We start from the raw sequence: 18,349 nt of genomic DNA, 5'->3' as shown, positions 1-18,349 counted from the left end.
TGTTAACCCCTTCCTCCCCAGTGCCATTAGTACAGTGTCAGTGTGTTGTTTTTTTTTGCACTGATCTCTCAATTGGTGTCACTGGGGATGTCAGTGACCCCAAGTCAGTTCCTCCCCAGTGTCAAAATGTCCACCGCAGTCCCGCCATAAGCCGCTGATCACTGTCATAAATCGCTGATCACCTCCATAAGTCGCTGATCATTATTAGTATAAAAAAAAATCCCAGTATCTTTCCCGCCATTTCACGTAAACCAATTAATTTACACGTATTGGGATTTTGTCGCAGAATACATTTTGGCTGAAATTTATGACAATTTTATTTTTAAATTTTTTTAATGGGCATATTTTATAGCAAAAAGTTCAAAATATTGTTTTTTTTCTCAAAATTGTCAGCCTTTTTTTTTTAGAGCAAAAAATAAAAAAACGCACAGGAGATCAAATACCACCGAAAGAAAGCTCAATTTGTAGGAAAAAGGAAGTAAATTTAATTAATTTAATTGAAATTTAATGGGTGCAGTGTTGCATGACTGCGCAATTGTCAGTTAAAGTAACGCAGAGACGTAACACAAACTGCTTCTGTGACCGCTTCCTGACCTCCCTATAGCAGAAATACTGCTACAGGGCGGCATGGGTGCGCAAAATCACACATATATATATGTGTGTGTGATTTGCACTCCCGCGGCATTCACACCCCTCCCAGATGGTGTCAGATTGCCTGCCAGTACACCAGTCATCACATTTAACCCCTTGATTGCCAGGAAGACGCTCATACACAATAAACCTCCATTGCTAGTATAGTGTCTGAACGGATCAATATCTTTGCTCAGATCAGCACTATACCAGCGTTCACATTAGTACAACATCCCCAAAAACACAGCGTTAGCGGGATCATCCCTGGCATTTGCCAGCACCTGTGTTTAGCCACTATGCTTACCCCCCCTTCTCCCCCAGCAAGTGCAGTGTCAGTAGGTCACTGTCACTTGATACATTGCACACAAAACCACAGTGTTCGCAGAATCAGGCCTGATCTCTGTTAGCACTTGTTAGTAAATTCTGATGACTCTCATATGCAGCAGAGTGCCAGTACTAGTGCCACGCTACCTTTTGGTGAATTGGCGATGTACTAGTAGCCTAGTACATCCTGGTCTTTCACATATCTCTTAGATTGTAAGCTCCTAGGATCAGGCCCTCCTAACCCTCTTGTATTGAACCGTATTGTTCTGTATTGTCTCCCGTTATATTGTAGCGCTGAGCAAACTGTTGGCGCCATAAATCCTGTATAATAATACCAGCACTGCAGTATGACTTGGTGACGTGGTCAGTCCCATAAGTGCAGTACAAGCCGATGCAATTGCGAGCACAAGTATTGTCCCGCAACCACCAAGAATTCGCACACAGGCCTGTAGAGCCTCTAGTATCCTTGCGGATGTGCTTGCAAATCCCAATTGACAGCCCACAAATTCTGCAGCACCCGTACTTCTCCCAATCACTGCCCAACCCAGAATTCAGGTAGAAATAGCAAATTTAACTCCTCCCCTTGATTTTTTTAGCTGTTTTTCACTGAATATCTGTATGCGTTGATTGTGGATCAAAGCAATTTATATGTACAACAATTTATCGCCGTCAACCCAAATTCAAACCTTGCCAGACCAGTCGCATGGAAACTCATTACAGTTTTCGAATTTACATTTTTTTGGGCCTAACCCTCAACATGGGCATTACTAGAAGAAATTAATTGCAGTTGTATTGGTCCGCAGACTCGATTCATCATATGCCGTGTTCTCTGCTGCCATGGCCAAGCATAGATATGAGAGTATAATGTGTTTTATGCATTTCAACGACAATACACTCTGTCATCCTTGGGGTGACCCTGAATTTGATTGACTCCACAAAATTCAGCCCCTCGTAAATCACCTTAACCAAAAATTTGCAGATGTCTATACTCCCCAGCAAAACATCTGCATCCCTGATTACTTTTTCTGGCCGCCTTGCATTCAAACAATTTCTCCCCAGCAAGCGTGCCAGATATGGGGTCAAGATGTAGAAGACCTGTGAGAGGACAACAGGTTATACTTATAAGTTTTGGATTTATGAGGGAAAAGATAGTCACGTGGCGCCCCCCGGATGCCCAGACTACATGGGGAGCAGTGGCAAGATTTTTTGGGACTTGGTGTCATCCTATTTCCATATGGGGTACCACTTATACGTGGACAATTTTTATTCAAGCGTGCCACCATTTAGACATTTGTACAATCTTGGAACTAGTGCATGTGACAAAGTGTGACCTAATGTGTGCCCACCATTAGAAGTGGGTGGATGCAGGGCGGTATATTCTAATGGTGGGCATACCACACACCTTTCTGGCAAAGATTTCCCACAGGCTGCATACAAAAAAAAAAGAACATAGCATATATAACCAACAAGGACCAGCGATGTACTGGTACATCACTGGACTTTGAATGGTTATACCAGGATGATGTCTACAGCTGCAGGCATCATCCTGGTATCATTTTTTTTTTCAGCCTTTCGGCTTTCAAGTAAAAACAATCCAAATTAGCTGCAGGATTGATTTTACAAGCAGTGGGTGATGAAGACCACTTCCCCTGCTTCCTTCCACTGCCTTCTCGGGCAGTCCCGTGCCATCGGGGGAACCTGAGAATGCAGCCAGTGTTTCTGCCAGCTGACCATGGAGCTGATTGGAGACCAGAGTGGTGCCAATCATCTCTATAGTCTAAGAACTGGGAAGCTACAAGCATTTCATCACTTCAGTTTCGCAGGATATAAACAGCTCCATTTGTAAATTAGGAAAGCATCTGATCACACTGATTTTGGTTTGATTAGATAATGTAGGGCAGAGGAGATATCCAGAGTCTGATAGACCCCAGAGTTCTCAAAAAAGGATATATGACAATGCCCATTGAAGTTATAGGGCATATTTGCATCCCCTGTGATAGCAATAAAAGTGATAAAAAAAAATGAAAGGTACAGTGTAAAAATAATAAAAAAAATCAAAATAACTTAAAAAAAAACTCACCCCTCCCATGTGCGCACGGGAAGCTTTACACTTCACTGGCGAAGGCCTCCAATTGCTTTTTATGTATGCTCATTACTTTGAATTATTCATAAAAGAATTGATATTTTGACCTACTACACTATGACCACTATTCTCTGCTCCGCATCGAGCATTTAACCCCCCAGGACCCTATGGTGACTACCCTGAAGCCCAGAGGAGAGTGACTCATGTATACTGACCCCCATCGCAGCTTCCACCAGTAAAGAAGATCTCTAAAGGCGCCAGTACTGTGGGAAAGCCTGTCCAGTGTGAGCTGCACCCTCCATAGGACAAGAGGGGACCTCTGTCTTTTATCATTGCGCTTTCACATTGCGCATCTGTGAGTGCACATTTTTTTACATTTCCTGCACGGTTTTTAGCAAGTGCCTCACTGGGAGTAACGAAGTCACCGTTTCATCTACTTGTCATTAATACTGGACATTGTTCCTTTGGACTTCACACTGTCTAATTGAGGGTGTGATTAGCCTCTGATTTAGTACAGTCACATTGTTTATTAGCGCTGTACTTTTTTCATATTGTATACATTTGAGAGGTTATATGGTTTCCTTTTAGTGCATCAGCTGCTTATCTTCTCATTGCTTTAGCGCTCGCTGAATCACCTTCAGATCTCATTTGTTGCCACTAGTTTTTGGAAAATGAAGAAAAAAAACAAAAACATATTTTTTCAATTTTTTTTATATTTCAAAACCTTGAGACATGCTCCTGTATGTGGCTAGGCTCCCAAAAAGTCTCACACATGTGGTATCCCCATACTCGGTAGAAGTAGCAGAATGTATTTTGGAGTGTAATTCAACATATATACATGGCTTGTGCGAGAAATAAATCATTTAAATGACAACTTTCTGTAAAAAAAAAAAAAAAAAGTTTTTGTCATTTTCCAGAAACTTGTGGAAAAAAAATAAATCTTCCATGGACTCAATATGCCTCTCAGCAGATAGCTTAGGGTGTCTACTTTCTGAAAAGAGGTCATTTGAGGGTGTTTGTACTATCCTGGTATTTTAGCACCTCAAGAAATGTGATGGGCAGTCAGAAAGTAAAAGCTGTGTAAATTCCATTATCTATACCATAGTTTATAGACGCTATAACATTCACACAAAGCGATAAATATACACTTACTGGGATTTTTGTAAGCAAAAACATGTAGCAGAATACATTTTGGCCTAAATTTATTACAAAATTTTAGTTTTTTTAGATATTTTTTATGACCAAAATGGAAAAATATTGTTTTTTTTACAAAAAAAATTTTTTCTTCAAAACTTTTTCTGTTTATAGGGCCAAAAATAAAAAGTGCACAGGTAATAAAATACCACCAAACGAAAGCTCTATTTGTGTGAAAAAAGGACATAAATTTCATTTATATACCGTATTGCATGACCGTGCAATTGTCCATTAAACTAGCACAGCACTGTATAGCAAAACAAATGGCGTAAATTACAGTATCTATATCATAGTTTGTAGATGTTATAACTTTCACACAAAGCAATCAATATACACTTATTGGGATTTTTTTTTACCAAAAGCATGTAGCAGAATACATTTTGGTCTAAATTTATAACTAACTTTGAGTTTACTATATATTTTTTATAGCTGAAAGTAAAAAATATTGTTTTTCTTCAAAATTTTTGGTCTTTTTTTGTTTATAACGTAAAAAATAAAAAGTGCACAGGTGATCAAATACCACCGAAAGAAAGCTCTATTTATGTGAAAAAAGGACTTAAATTTAGTTTGGGTGCAGCATTGCATGACCGCGCAATTATCAGTTGAATTAGTGCAGCGCCGAGTAGCAAAAAGAGGCCTGGTAAGGAAGGGCGGTAAATCCTTAGGAAGGCAAGTGGTTAAAGCCTTGCCTATGGACAATATAGGGTATGAAGTATGTTGTCGTTTTGCGAGCGTGCACAATTTTAAAGCTTGACATGTTGGGTTTCTGTTTACCCAGTGTAAATTCATATTTTATATTTTACCATGAATTGGAAAATATATTTTGTTTGTGTGCCATAAAATTAACTTTATTGTATTTTTTACTGAAACTTTGCTCTTGATAAACCTTTGTGAAAATATCATGTGACATAAAAAGTTGGAGCTACTACTTTTTTATTCTCCAGGGTGTCCACTTTCAGAAAATATTTAATTGTTCAGAGTTTTAACTAATCTTCAGGCCAAAAAATATTTTTTAAATGTGTGCAAAAACCACAAAAATAGCTCTGGCAGCAAAAGGGTTAAACATAGATCATAACTTTCATTTTATTGTCTCTGTTATCTATTGTGGACAAAGAATTGTAACGTCTGCAGTTCTACATGTTAAAAAAAAAGGTATCTTCCCTTAGGCTAAGTCTGATTGTATATCAAAAATATTAAAGGTTTTTTCACACTGGCGAACAGGGCTGTACACATTCTGTGCAATAATGCCTTTCTTCAATTTTAACCCGGGCTGCAGAATTTGACTTGTGACACCGCCTCTCAAAATTTGCCACTGAGATCAATAGGACTGCTTGGCTCACACTTGTGGCGTAGTCGTGCAATGTAAAATTTCTGTCTAGCAATAAAGAAAAAAGAAAAAAAAAAACAGACATCAAGAGGCAGAAGTAGCACCTCCTAAGCACCTTGCAGCCACTGCTATTCCACCCTGTAAACCTTTAAAAAGCGTTCCACCAAGGAGCCTTTTATTGTGTAATCGGCCACTAAATCTACTGTATGTTATGTAATAGTAATGGCAGTTTGGGAATTATTGTAAGATTAATCCTTTGTCCCAGAGACCTGATCTTCTAATTAATCTAACTCCCAGGATCCCAACTGGAAGGGTAAATGCTATCTAAAGCCAAGAATGAAGGTAAATGTCATCAGAAAATAATTAAAGGGGAAATCTTCCAAAGTGACACATGTTCTTAAGGGGAATTTCCCTTACATTGAACAGATACCCTCTCTCTTCTTGCTGAGTCTACAGGACAGAAAGTGAAGGAGGCCCCTTTCCCAGAAGATGCCTATTGTGGGAAAACACATCAGGTGGAGCAGGGTTGGTGACATCAAGAGCACTGGTGTGCTGACATGTCCTGCGGCTGTGCTTAGTGAATCTGTACACCGCTTGTTGCTTCTCATGCTGTACACTGTAAGTTTAATAGCCATCTAATAAATGTTTTTTAATGATACTGCACTATGAAGCTTTTCCTTTTTTTGAGTTTTAAATGTTCCTTGGTCTGAGAGCTGCTGGAGTGATTCCTGTGTGCAGACACCTTTGCTCAATACACTGGCGGGGTCACAGACCCATCTGGAGTCTACACAGTGGAAACATCAGTTTCTGTGGATTGAAAAAGCATGCTTGATCTCTTTTATTGTGAGACCATGTCCATCTGGCAAGAGGCTTGGATGTAAGGAAACACTTTGGCACATTGAAGCACTTTAATGTTTTCATTCATCAGTGAGCACTTTAAGGCATTTGGAGATTAAGTGGTGTCTGGATTATATATGGACTTTATTGTTTTACTTATGACAAATGTTTATTTAGTATGAATATTGATTTCATGTTAATATTGCACAGGTATATTATAGATGAATATTGATTTTTGTTTATATTGAACCAGTATATCTGTATTCAGAGGTTTATTTGTATAAATGCAACATTTAAAGGGGCATGCACACAAAATCTATATGCAGTTATTCAGTAAGTCCATGTGAAATTTGTGAGCAGAATACAGTTGATGCATCTTTCACACGTCCCTGCAGTCTCTTGATTTTTTTTTTTTAAAAAGGTTTTTAAGATAAATAAAATTGTGTAAATAAAATACATTAAAACAATGCTTGTTTTTATTTAAGTACAATCAATATAAAAAATAGTTCTTTACACACTTCTCAGCTGCCCAACGTGACACATCATGCATGGAAGCTCAATAATTGTGATTGGTAGCAGAGCACTTCCTATTTTTTTCACTGTTTATCCAGGCCTTGTGACAATCAGGGCCATGCACTTCTGAATATGAACTCCTCAGGTGCATGTTACTGCCTGTGAATTAGAAAAAATCCCCATAATTAGGAAGCAATGCAGAAGTGCTTTTTTTGTCAATCGAGAACCTTGAGTCACCCCACATGACCTGCAGGAGATTCACATGGGGCAGATAGCTGTGAAGAATAGAGGAAGTTTATGGACTCCTGATATTGAAATTGATTCATGCACAGTGTGGCAAATGGCCTACAATCTGGCATGATCACCAGGCAATTGCAAACTAATAATAGACTTGGAAATAATAGAGGAGCACACATAGTCAGACAAAATACTTTGATAGCTTAATATGAATTTTCAAGTTTTGAGTTTACTAACACTTTAACTCCCTGCCTGCCATTGAAGAGAATGTATATCATTTATATAACCAGTCACAGCATGGAGAGGGTGATCACCTGCCCAAAACCTTGTCAAACTGCTTTCATTTCATTGTATTTTTACAGACAATGTGACAATTTGATCAATTTGATATAAACAATCTTATCAAGAATGATTTGTTTTAAAAACATATTATTATGTATAAATTGTGATTTTGTTGTGTACATGAAAGCTACCCATATTTATGCATAACAAATGCAGGCTTTCATTTTTGCTGTTAAGTGCTACAGTTTTGTTTTATCATTCCTTCCCACAATGCACACCTGTGGTCTTGATATGCAAAAGAAGTATAGAGGCTTCGCTTAGCAGTTTTAATGTTCTGTTTGCTTAATAAATGTTTAAAATGTAGAATGCTCATTCATGTGCAAAGGAAATGAAAAATAATTCACTTTTCACTAAGGTAAGTGAACATCCACCTTACCATTTGAAGTGTCTGTTGTTTTTCGTGGCAGTCAACCTTATTCAGTTGAGCATGTAAATTTTACTTTGATCTTTATAAACATATCTTTACCTTATTCAGTAAACTATGTGAACATTTGAGTGAAAATGTTCTTCTCTTTCAGTAAATCAACCCCCATGAGTTAGCTGGACAGACAGTTGGTAAAGTGGACCTAACATCAGATATACAGTATTTTATGCATGCATGTTAAGTATTGTATAAGTGAAAGACTTACAGGCATGTATAACCTTTTATAACGGTCACAGTATTCACACTGACAAGCCTTTATCTATTGTAAAGAGAATGATATCATTACATTTGAACAATTTTGTTCAAACCTTTATCTATTTTTTTTTTGTGTAGACGAACAGAGCCATCTTTGTTCTGATGTTAGCCATGGTCATCAGCCAAGGCTTCCTGCACACTGAAGCAAAGTTACTTGACTGGACCTTAGGGACTTTATTGATAAAAAGGTACCGTTTTTAAAAATGACAATGTTTCTGTAATATGAAACCTCAGAAATGTATTTATGCAAAGCACAAGGTCAAGCTGGATCAAACCGATATTGCAAATTCAGAATGCATGTTGCTGAAAACCAAACCAAAATGTCTGCGTACGTGAGGGTGGGGAGGCTCCAATTTTGTTTTTGTATTGTTTTCTACTTTCATGTGTATATATATATTTTTTTAACTTATGATTTTATTGCTATCACATAGGGACTATTGGTGTCCTATGTGATAGCATATGAATGACAGGTCCTGTTTGTAGGGTGGAGGGGGTAGGGGGGCAGTGTGTGCAAGGAGGGGGCAGGAGAGGAGCAGTGTATACAGTGAGGGAGTAGTGTATACAGAGAGGCTCTCTCACTGGCTGTCACTACATGTCAGTGCCAGTTTTTAATCGCAATTGACAGCTTTTTTTTCTTCACTGTAGCTCACAGAATTATCTGTCACTTTCCCCGGAGCTAAAGGAAACTTTGTTTCTCTTATCTCGGGATAGAAACTAAAAGGAAACTATGTTTCTTTTAACTTGGCAAAAGAAACTAAAAGGAAACTGTTTCTTTTAGCTGGGGGGGAAATGACAGCTAATTCTGTGAGCTATAGTGAGCTATTCTGTCTATATATTTTTGCACCATATCAAACAAAGCAACAGCACACATATCTTTAAAGGCGTTTCACTGACTAGTTGTTCCATTCTTCTCTGAAAGATTTTTTATTTTACCTTTTTTTACCATTTTTTTAATGTAATTAGCTAGCAATAATAGCATTAATGCATACATGTTTCCTGGTTAGACCAGACAATAGACTGTAGAATGATAACTGGAAAAACATGCACTGCATCCTATCATTTTGAATACAACTTTTCCACTTCATAGCCTTGGAGAAAAAATTAGTAGATGATTGCTTTCAGAAGCATTAAGTGATGATAGGTCTTACAATAAAATAGCAAAGCAGGTGTTGTCACTTAGCTCTTGGTATGTTGTAGCACTTCTATTAAAATCAAGCTGATAGTTCTTTCATAAAGTATATATTTAAAATGATGGAATTTTTACTGAACACTTGGATGTGGAAGTATACTTTACAATGCCAGATTTCATCTTGTACATCTGTTCATTCCATACTCAGCCAAGATTTATAGGCATCTCAAAAAGGTAACAGTTCTCTGTAGAAAACTTACTTCTAAGAAACGGATTTCATGTAACATACTCATAGTTAATACAGTATATTAACATTTTGTATTGCTTTAAACATATGATCTCTAAATGAACAATACAGTATCTATTTTATATTAGTGTAATTTAATACCTGTAATTGTAGCAACATCTATAAAGTTAAACTTGTGCCTGGCAAAACGTTATTACAAAAAATGTAAAGTAAATTAACAGAAGAGAGATCCTAATCAAATCAATATTTGGTGTGACCAATCTCAAAAGCAGCATCAATTCTTCTAGCTACACTTGCACACAGTTTTTGAAGGAACTCAGCAGGTAGGTTGTTCAAAACATTTAGAGAACTAACCACAAAATTTTCTGTGGATGTAGGCTGCCTCAAAATCCTTCTGTCTCTTCATGTAATAACAGGCGGACTTAATGATGTTGAGATCAGGGCTTTGTGGGGGGCAAACCATTACTTCCAGAACTTCTTGTTTTTCTTTACACAAAGGTAGTTCTTAATTATTATTATACCGGATTTATATAGTGCCAACAGTTTGCACAGCACTCTACAAAATGAAGGCAGACATTACAATTGCAATACAATTTGGTACAAGAGGAATCAGATAGCTCATTAGAGGTTACAATCTAAGAGGGAGGGTCAAGTTATACAAAGGGTAATAGTTGTGGGGATGAGCTGACAGAGAAAGTAAAAACAAAGTGTATTCGTTAGAAACAGGATAGGCTTCTTTAAAGAGAAGGGTTTTCAGGGAACGTCTAAACAACGGATAGATTAGGAGATAGTAGGACAGATTGGGGTAGGGAGTTCTATAGGATAGGAGAAGCTCAGGAGAAGTCTTAGAGGTGAGCATGTGAGGAGGTGACACAGGAATTAGAGAGCAAGTAGTAGAAAGTAGTGTGGTCCTCTTCTGCTCCTAGGGCTTGAAGTTCTGACACTCTTTTACCAGATGATACTGCTATTCAAAAAGCCACTTTTAGAGTCAGATTCCACAAAGAAGCTGATTCGGATGGAGAAAAGGGTTGGCTGGACAAAGCCTCTAGAACTACAGACAGATCCTAGGTGGGAAAAGGTCTTTTGACGGGTGGATGTATCTTCTTAATGCCTTTGAAAAATTGGACCACGAGCAAATCTTTGGCCCACCTCTTAGTTGCCGCCGAGATCGCTGCCATCTACACTTTTAAGGTGCTCAGACCTAAACTTAGGTTAAGGCCTGCCTGGAGGAAGTCCAGAAGTTGAGAAGTAGAGGGCAGATCTGGATTGAAGTTCCTGCTGGCTGAAAAAGCTTTAAACTTTTTCCAAACCTTGTCATACATATTAATTGTAGAGGTTTTTCTGTATTTGATAGAGTCGAAATAACTTCTGAAGAACATCCTAGGTCCTGGATTCTCTGCCTTTCAATAACCATATGTGAAGATTCAATCTGTGAGGATTCGGATGTGTGTGCTAATTCTGACACAGAAGAAAAGGTATGAGTGGCATCTTTATCGGTGAGCGAACACTGAGAAACACCACTACAGGAAACCATGGATGTCTCAGCCAGTATGGCAGGACTGCTATTACTGTTATGACTTCCGTCAGAAGCCTCAAAAGGAACATCGAGATAAGAGGCCAAGGGGGGAATGCATAGGCCAGGTAGCATGCCCACGGACTTGAGAGGGCATCTGTTGCCTTGGCTTGGGGGTGAAGCAGACTTGAAATGAACCTCGGCACCTTGGAGTTGTCTGCTGTAGCAAAGAGGTCCAGATCAGGAAGACCCCAAAGATTCACAATCCAATTGAATATTTTGGGATGCAGAGACCATTTGTTGGTGTCCACAAATTTTAGGGACAAAAGGTCCACCTTTGTATTTAGGTGGCTTGGCAGATAGACTGCGGTTAGATCCATTATATTCCTATCTGCCCAAAGGATAATGGGTTCCACTTCTCTCAATAAGAACCTGCTGTGGGTCCCCCTATGATGCTGGATGTATGAAAATGCCACCCTGTTGTCCATTCGGAGAGTGACTGGCTTGCATCTGATTTGAAACTCCAGGGCTATCAGAGCGAGAAAAGCTGCTTGAATTTCCAGAATATTTGAAATGATTCTTGTTGCGTGAAAAGCCCATCTTACTTGAACTGACACCTGGTCACAGTGTGCCCCCCCCAGCCAATTGCACTGGCGTCTATGGCAACTATGGTCCAGGAGAAATACCCCAATGGACGCGATCTTGTAAGCAATCTTGGTGGTGTCCTGCGGGTTAGGCAGAGCCTTTTGTTTGTGGGTCCTCAAAAAGATTGATTGTGTGCTTCTCCAGGATGTCCTTGAATCTCTGCCCTGTCTGAACTGCCTGTAATCTTTGCCCCTGAACTGCTGAAACCTTGAAGTAAATCCCCTGGTACGTCCAGGTCTTCTGTCTTGGGGCAACAGGCCTAATTTTCCTCCTGTGAAATTGGAAATGGCCCTTTCCCGCCTTTCTCCAAACAGTGCTTTTACTATCAAAAGGAATTTTACACCAATTTTGTTTTGACACCATGTTGGCCGCCCACGGCTTCAACCATAATGGCATGCAACATTGATCTTGCGGAAGATCTTATTGTATCGATAGCTGCTTCACCAATGAAGTCAGCTGAGAGCTCAAGTTCACCCAAAGCCTTGACTATATCTTCCTTGGGAACTCCCTGCTGCATAGCCACCTCTATGTTGTCTGTCCATGCTCACAAAGCATTGGAGATTGACGTCAGTACAATCACTGGCTTGCAGGCATTTCTGGCCATCTGATAGGCCCTCTTTAGGTCAAGATCTATTTGTTTGCCTAGGAGATCTTTAAACGAGGTTGAGTCATCCATAGGCAACATTAGGGTTTTTGCTAGGCGAACCACCGCTGCATCCACTACCAGTGGACCATCCAACATTCTGGAGTCTGCTTCTGAAAGGGGATATAGCTTGCCCAGGCGATTGAGAGAAAATCTTTTCTCTGTCCTTTTCCATTCCCCTTCTATGACGTCCCTGATTTTAGCCATCAGAGTAAAGATGATAATTCGCTTTTTAAAAAATTTAAAGTAGCTCTTTGATCTCCTTGCTGCGGAATCAGTCTCTTACCAACCAATGGCAAGCATGACTGCCTGGACATAGGGCTGAACCAGGGAAAAGCTAAAGCCCGAAGGATCTGAATCATCCGAGAAATCCTACTCTCCAAATTGTTTAGATGGCCGGTCTGCTATTAGGTGACAGTGTTTGCCCAAGGATGGGCCTGGTAGTAGCGCATCTGATGCCTCCTCCTGAGGAAGGTGTGATGATAGCTGTGACAGATTAGATGCTACAAGTTCTGCGAGTGAATCCTTGACCACTTTTTTTTAGTAGGTCCACAACCTGCTGGCTCTCTGCACCTCTTTCCGCTGAATAATCCCTGAAACAGTCTCTGCAGACTAGCTTGCCCAGTAGAGAGGTGGCTTCACATGCCTGGCATTTTTGAGGTCTAGGGCTTGGGGAACGTGAGGATCATTGTCTTTTGGCAGAAGAACACACCCCAGCTGAATGGTGTTTGGATCTGGAAGATTGAGCTTGGCTCGGGCTGCCCTCATTGGATTCCTCATGGTGCCTGGATATCCTCTTGGGCCTCTTCTGGCATACAGGGCTGAAATACATAAATGTATCAGTATAAGCGCACTCTATTTTTTTTTTTTTTATGTTTCACTTACCTGACTGGAGGCCCTTACCTTTGAAGTAGAGGAGGGTCTTGCTCGGGCGGCGAACGACTCATCTTAAGCAAAGGGCAAAAAGTGTAAATGGGGTATGTAGCGCTAAGGCATGAATATGAAGCAAGGAGAATATCACCAAATATAGTAAAAATTCAATAGTTCGTATAGTGTAGCAAAAAGGAAGCTGGATATGATCCAATGGTGTTCCCAATGGTCATCCCCCTGCCATAAAAGAAACAAGTCATCAATGTAACGTCGATAAAAAAATAAGGGGAGGCCAGTCCCGTGAGTACACCAAATCCTCCTCCCACCTGGCCATAAACAAATTGGCCAGGCTGGGGGCAAACCTAGCCCCCATCGCAACACCTGTAACTTGTAGGTAGAAAGCATGATCAAACCAGAAAAAATTTTTTTGCATAGCAAATTTTATGGCAGGGGGGGATGAGTTTTCATTAAAAAAAATTTTTACTACTTTGAACAACAATGACCTCAATATTAAGTTAACTTATGAGTATGATTTTAAAGAAATTAACTTTTTAGATCTGGTTTTAATTAATAGTGGTACTAAAGTTGTGACCAGGACGTATTTTAAAAGTACGGACAGGAATGGATATATACCCACTGACAGCTGTCACCATCCGACCTGGTTAAATAATATTCCTAGGGGACAATTCCTCAGGCTGAGGAGGAATTGTACTAACTTACCTGATTACCATTACCAATCAGAGTCACTTAAAGCCAGATTCGTGGAGAAAGGATATAATTCTCACATTTTGGATCAAACTGCCAATGAGATTGGCTTACTGGATAGGGAGGATCTGCTCACAATGGAGAAAAAAGTAAAACCTGATAGATTCTGCCCTTTTATTATGGATTTCTCCATCCAATTCAGAGAGGTCACCAGAATTATTAAGAAGAATTGGGCTGTCCTTAGGAATGACCCCATTTTGGGTGACTCTCTACCTGAATTCCCAGAGATTACTTTTAGGAAGGCACCTCCACTTAGACTTTTGGTGGCCCCTAATGTAGTCGATCAGCCTAGGAGTATGACTTCACCATTCGGCCTTAAAGGGTTCTTTCCGTGCAATAAATGCATTGCCTGTAGATATAATGGGGTGCACAAGACCAAAGTTAGAGACTTTGGATCAAGTATTACGGGAAAAAGATATACCATTCATCAGACTATAACATGTAATACTACGCATACAGTATACCTTCTGCAATGTCCCTGTAACCTCCAATATGTGGGTAGGACTACAAGACGCCTGAGGGATCACCTCAGGGAACATTACAATAAAATTAAAAAGGGTTTTGAGTACCACTCATTATCAAAGCACTATAGGGACTTTCATGCTAAAGATCCCTCAACTCTCAAATTCACAGCTATTGATGTGATTGACCAGCACTGGAGGGGGGGTCATAAGAGGAGATCAGTGTCCCGCCTTGAGACGAAGTGGATTGTAGAGCTCAAGTCCCTTCAACCCAAAGGCTTGAATGTAGACCTGGACATCAACTGTTTTATTGATAATAGTTGATTTCTGATTTTAGTAGTTTTTATTGTTTTATCTTTTATTCATCTTTTATTATTATAGATGTTTATTCGTCCACTGTGCTATCTATATTATATTTTTGCTCTTCAATTATTCCGGTTATTATATTCTAACCTAGGGTGCATTTATTTATGGTTTCATCGGTATATGATGGAATAGTGTCTCTAATTTATACTGCCTTTTTTATAAGCTGGGTAATAGTTTCTTTTCCAGCTATATATACATGATGTGATTCATCATTGCAGATTGTTTGAATCCCCCTTCTTTGACGTGAATACGTTTTTTCTAAATAGGGAGATCTAGTCCATTGTGCGGGACAGGTACTCTTTTCTGCATTTTTTGAGCGTTTGTTTCATTTTATTCAATATTATTAATCATGCTGGTTGGAGTATAATAATATCTTTATATTATCTTTATGATCATGAGTGTTGATTTGACTATTCGTTATGTGTATGTAGCATTCATTTATGAGAATATTGTATATAAGTCACCTGTAAGAGTCATGATCTTATTATATGTTTTTAATAAAGGTGTATTTATTATATATTTTACTTTGGATGCACTGATTGATGGATCATCGCAAGGACTTTAATGATATTTGATCCAGAAATTTATACATGTACAACAGTGTATATTTGTTGTTCTTTTTAATCTGATGTCATAATTATATTTGTTGTTCTTTTTAATCTGATGTCATAATTATATATTTGGATATATCCCATGGCTCTTGTATATATGTCCCTGGTGGTCCAATGTATCTTGGTTTTGTTTTTATGCTGCTCTAGTCTCCAGTTTCATGGAGGAACGAGCAGCCGTCCAGACCCGCCCTAAGCCTGCCTATGTGTGGGCGGATGTGGACACTTGGGCTTCAGCATCCACATTGATGATGCGCTCGCGCATGCGCAGTAGTCACACGGTAGCGTGTGACGTCATTCGCGCATGCGCAGTATCCCGGAGCGGCGCGTGGCGCGTAATGCGCATGCGCGACCGCGGGTATTTTAAAATTGGCGTCTAGGGTCAGGATTCACCCCTTTGAAAACGAGCTTTAGCTCGAAACATGTTAAGGGATCCACCCTATTGACGCCTTGGTATTAGGGAACCACTAGCCACCAGGGACTTATCTATTGGACCTGGAGTTGTATATTTTTGCATGTTGACTGAACTACTAGCCACCAGGGAACCTATCCATTGGGCCTGGATGTATGCTTTATTGATGTGAGTTGTTGCTGTTTTAGCTCACCTTTTTTTTGCTCTAAATAAACGTACTTCACTATTAGCACTTTTTTGCCTCCGGGCTCGTTTGTTAATGAGCTTTGTAAGGTGGCGGTTTGGAGTTGAGAGCCAGCGGGGACCTGGACAACGTTGGACCTGTGACCCAGATGTCCTCATGTGACCAGATGCTGCCAAGGCTGCTGACCAGACCGTGACGCCCAGTTATTTGCATACAATACTTACATTGTGTGTACTTGTGGTAAGCGCACAACCTCACTAAATTCTTTCCTTATTCTACTGGATGGGATTTGAAACACCATTGAATCATATCCAGCTTCCTTTTTGCTACACTATACGAACTATTGAATTTTTACTATATTTGGTGATATTCTCTTTGCTTGATATTCATGCCTTAGCGCTACATACCCCATTTACATTTTTATATTCCAAGGTATTGAGGATTACCCTGTATGTTAGCTGCTCACCTGATCTGTTTTGCGCTCACTTACCCACTCTTTATAAAGGGCAAAAAGAGCAGCTATAAGACAGGAAGAGGATTTAGATTACTGCATTTCCCCCCCTCCCCTTTTTTTGGGGGGAGAAGAGAAAAAAAGGAAATGATAAAAAAAGGGGAGGGCATGAGAAGAAGGAAGAGTGGGAGAGGGAGAGAAAAAAAGAAAAGAGAGGACAAAAGGAAAATAAGAGAGGGAAAACGAAAAGGAAGAGAGAAAGAAAGAGAAGACTTACTGCCAGAGCTTCCAGGAGCTCTCAGCAAGGCCGACCTACACTGAAGCCACATGAGGCCACACTAAAGCTCCCGGGACTAAACAGTGGAAGTGGTGGAATAAAGGGAAACAAATTCCCTACTTATCCTGGAAGGAAAAAAAAAAGGATTTTAAGGGCAAAAAAAAATCATATTTGTCCATAGCCAATATGGTCGCCGTAACATCAAGCTGCACCGCTCATGAGAAAACTGGCTGCCCTAGGACCCCACTGACCAGCTTAGACATGGCGGGCATCTCACATGCGCAGTGTGCCTGGGAAGAAGCCGGGACATTTAGAAAAGCCAGTAATGGGAAAGCGCCGGCTCTATAGGGGAGCAGGGAAAAAAAATTATTAATTGAACAAGCCAAACGGAGGAAAGACAAGCATCTTGGGAGACAGCAAGAGCACAAAAAACAGAGGAACAGAGGAGTGCATGAAAAGTCGTGAAGAAAGGACAGGTATAGCTGTTCTCTCTGTCCTAAGCCCTAGCGAATGCCATGAAGTTGTTGGCAGGTATCGTGTTACTGGAGGAGCAACAACTGCTGTCCCAAAACACCCCCAGAAGGGACTCCCTACCTTATCAGTGCCTTTAGCTGCCCAAGAGTAGGGACTGCGACTGGGAGAGGCTGAACCCAGGTGGAAGCTGCTCACGGCAGAGGTAAGGAGGACCGACTTCACATTCACTGACCATAAGGTATGAGGAAAAAGGGAGAATGATGGGGGTACCTTAATCCTTTCTTTTTATATATTCACTGGTCCTGAGGGAGGAGTCTAAGGCAGAGCTTATTACAGGTATGCTGCCATGGAGGCACCAGCAAAATTATCTGCCTGTATTTATCAGCATTGAGGATACCACTAATCCTAACCAGATCTCCAACTCTATTTGCAGAAAGGCAGCCCCAAACTTGCAAGAAGCCTCTACCATACTTCACTGTTGCCTGCAGAAACTCCTGCAGGAATTACTGTACCACTCATCAGGCCTTCACAGTGAACAAACTGCCTCCTGCTACTGCTACTGCAGTCAAATTTTGACTCATCAGTCTAAAGCACCTGCTGCCAGTTTTCTGCAGCCCAGTTCCTACAGTGTGTTTTCATGCATAGTTGAGTCTCTTACCATTGTTTCCACCTCAGAGGTATGGTTTTTTGGCTGCAATTTCCCCATAAAGACCACTTCTGGACAGATTTCTCTAAACAGTAGATTGGCTTACCTTGGTCTCAATGGTTTCTGCCAGTTGTGTGCTCATGGCACTGCTGGACATCTTCCAATGTAGAAGGGAAGTAAGCATTATGTGTCTTTCATCTGATGTTTCCTTGGCTGACCATTGCGATTACAGTCCTCAACTTTGCCTATTTCTTTGTGCTTCTTCAAAAGATCTTTAACAGCACATCTTGAACCCCAGACTGCTTTGAAATGTTTGCCTGAGAGAGACCTAACTGATGCAGTATAACTACTTTGCACTTGTTGCTGTGCTCAGTCTTGTCTTGTAATTGAAAAAGTTTAGGGTACCTATGAAAATTACATTGAAAATACTGTATGACTGGATGATAATGATTTTGAATGAAATAGGGAATTGTAATGAGATTTAAAAATTAA

At 40.0% G+C, this 18,349-nt stretch overlaps 1 pseudogene; it reads right to left on the bottom strand.

Annotated features, from left to right (window-relative positions):
* Nucleotides 1–10,994: 10,994 nt before the first annotated feature.
* Nucleotides 10,995–18,014, bottom strand: LOC149461459 (uncharacterized; annotated as a pseudogene).
* Between the last annotated feature and the right edge of the window lie 335 nt (nt 18,015–18,349).

This window comes from Staurois parvus, unplaced genomic scaffold, assembly GCF_062004578.1.
Source record: "Staurois parvus isolate SC_StPar_1 unplaced genomic scaffold, SC_StPar_1.0 ptg000202l, whole genome shotgun sequence".
Classification (NCBI taxonomy): Eukaryota; Metazoa; Chordata; class Amphibia; order Anura; family Ranidae; genus Staurois; species Staurois parvus.
This window is presented reverse-complemented; position numbering and strand designations above follow the sequence as displayed.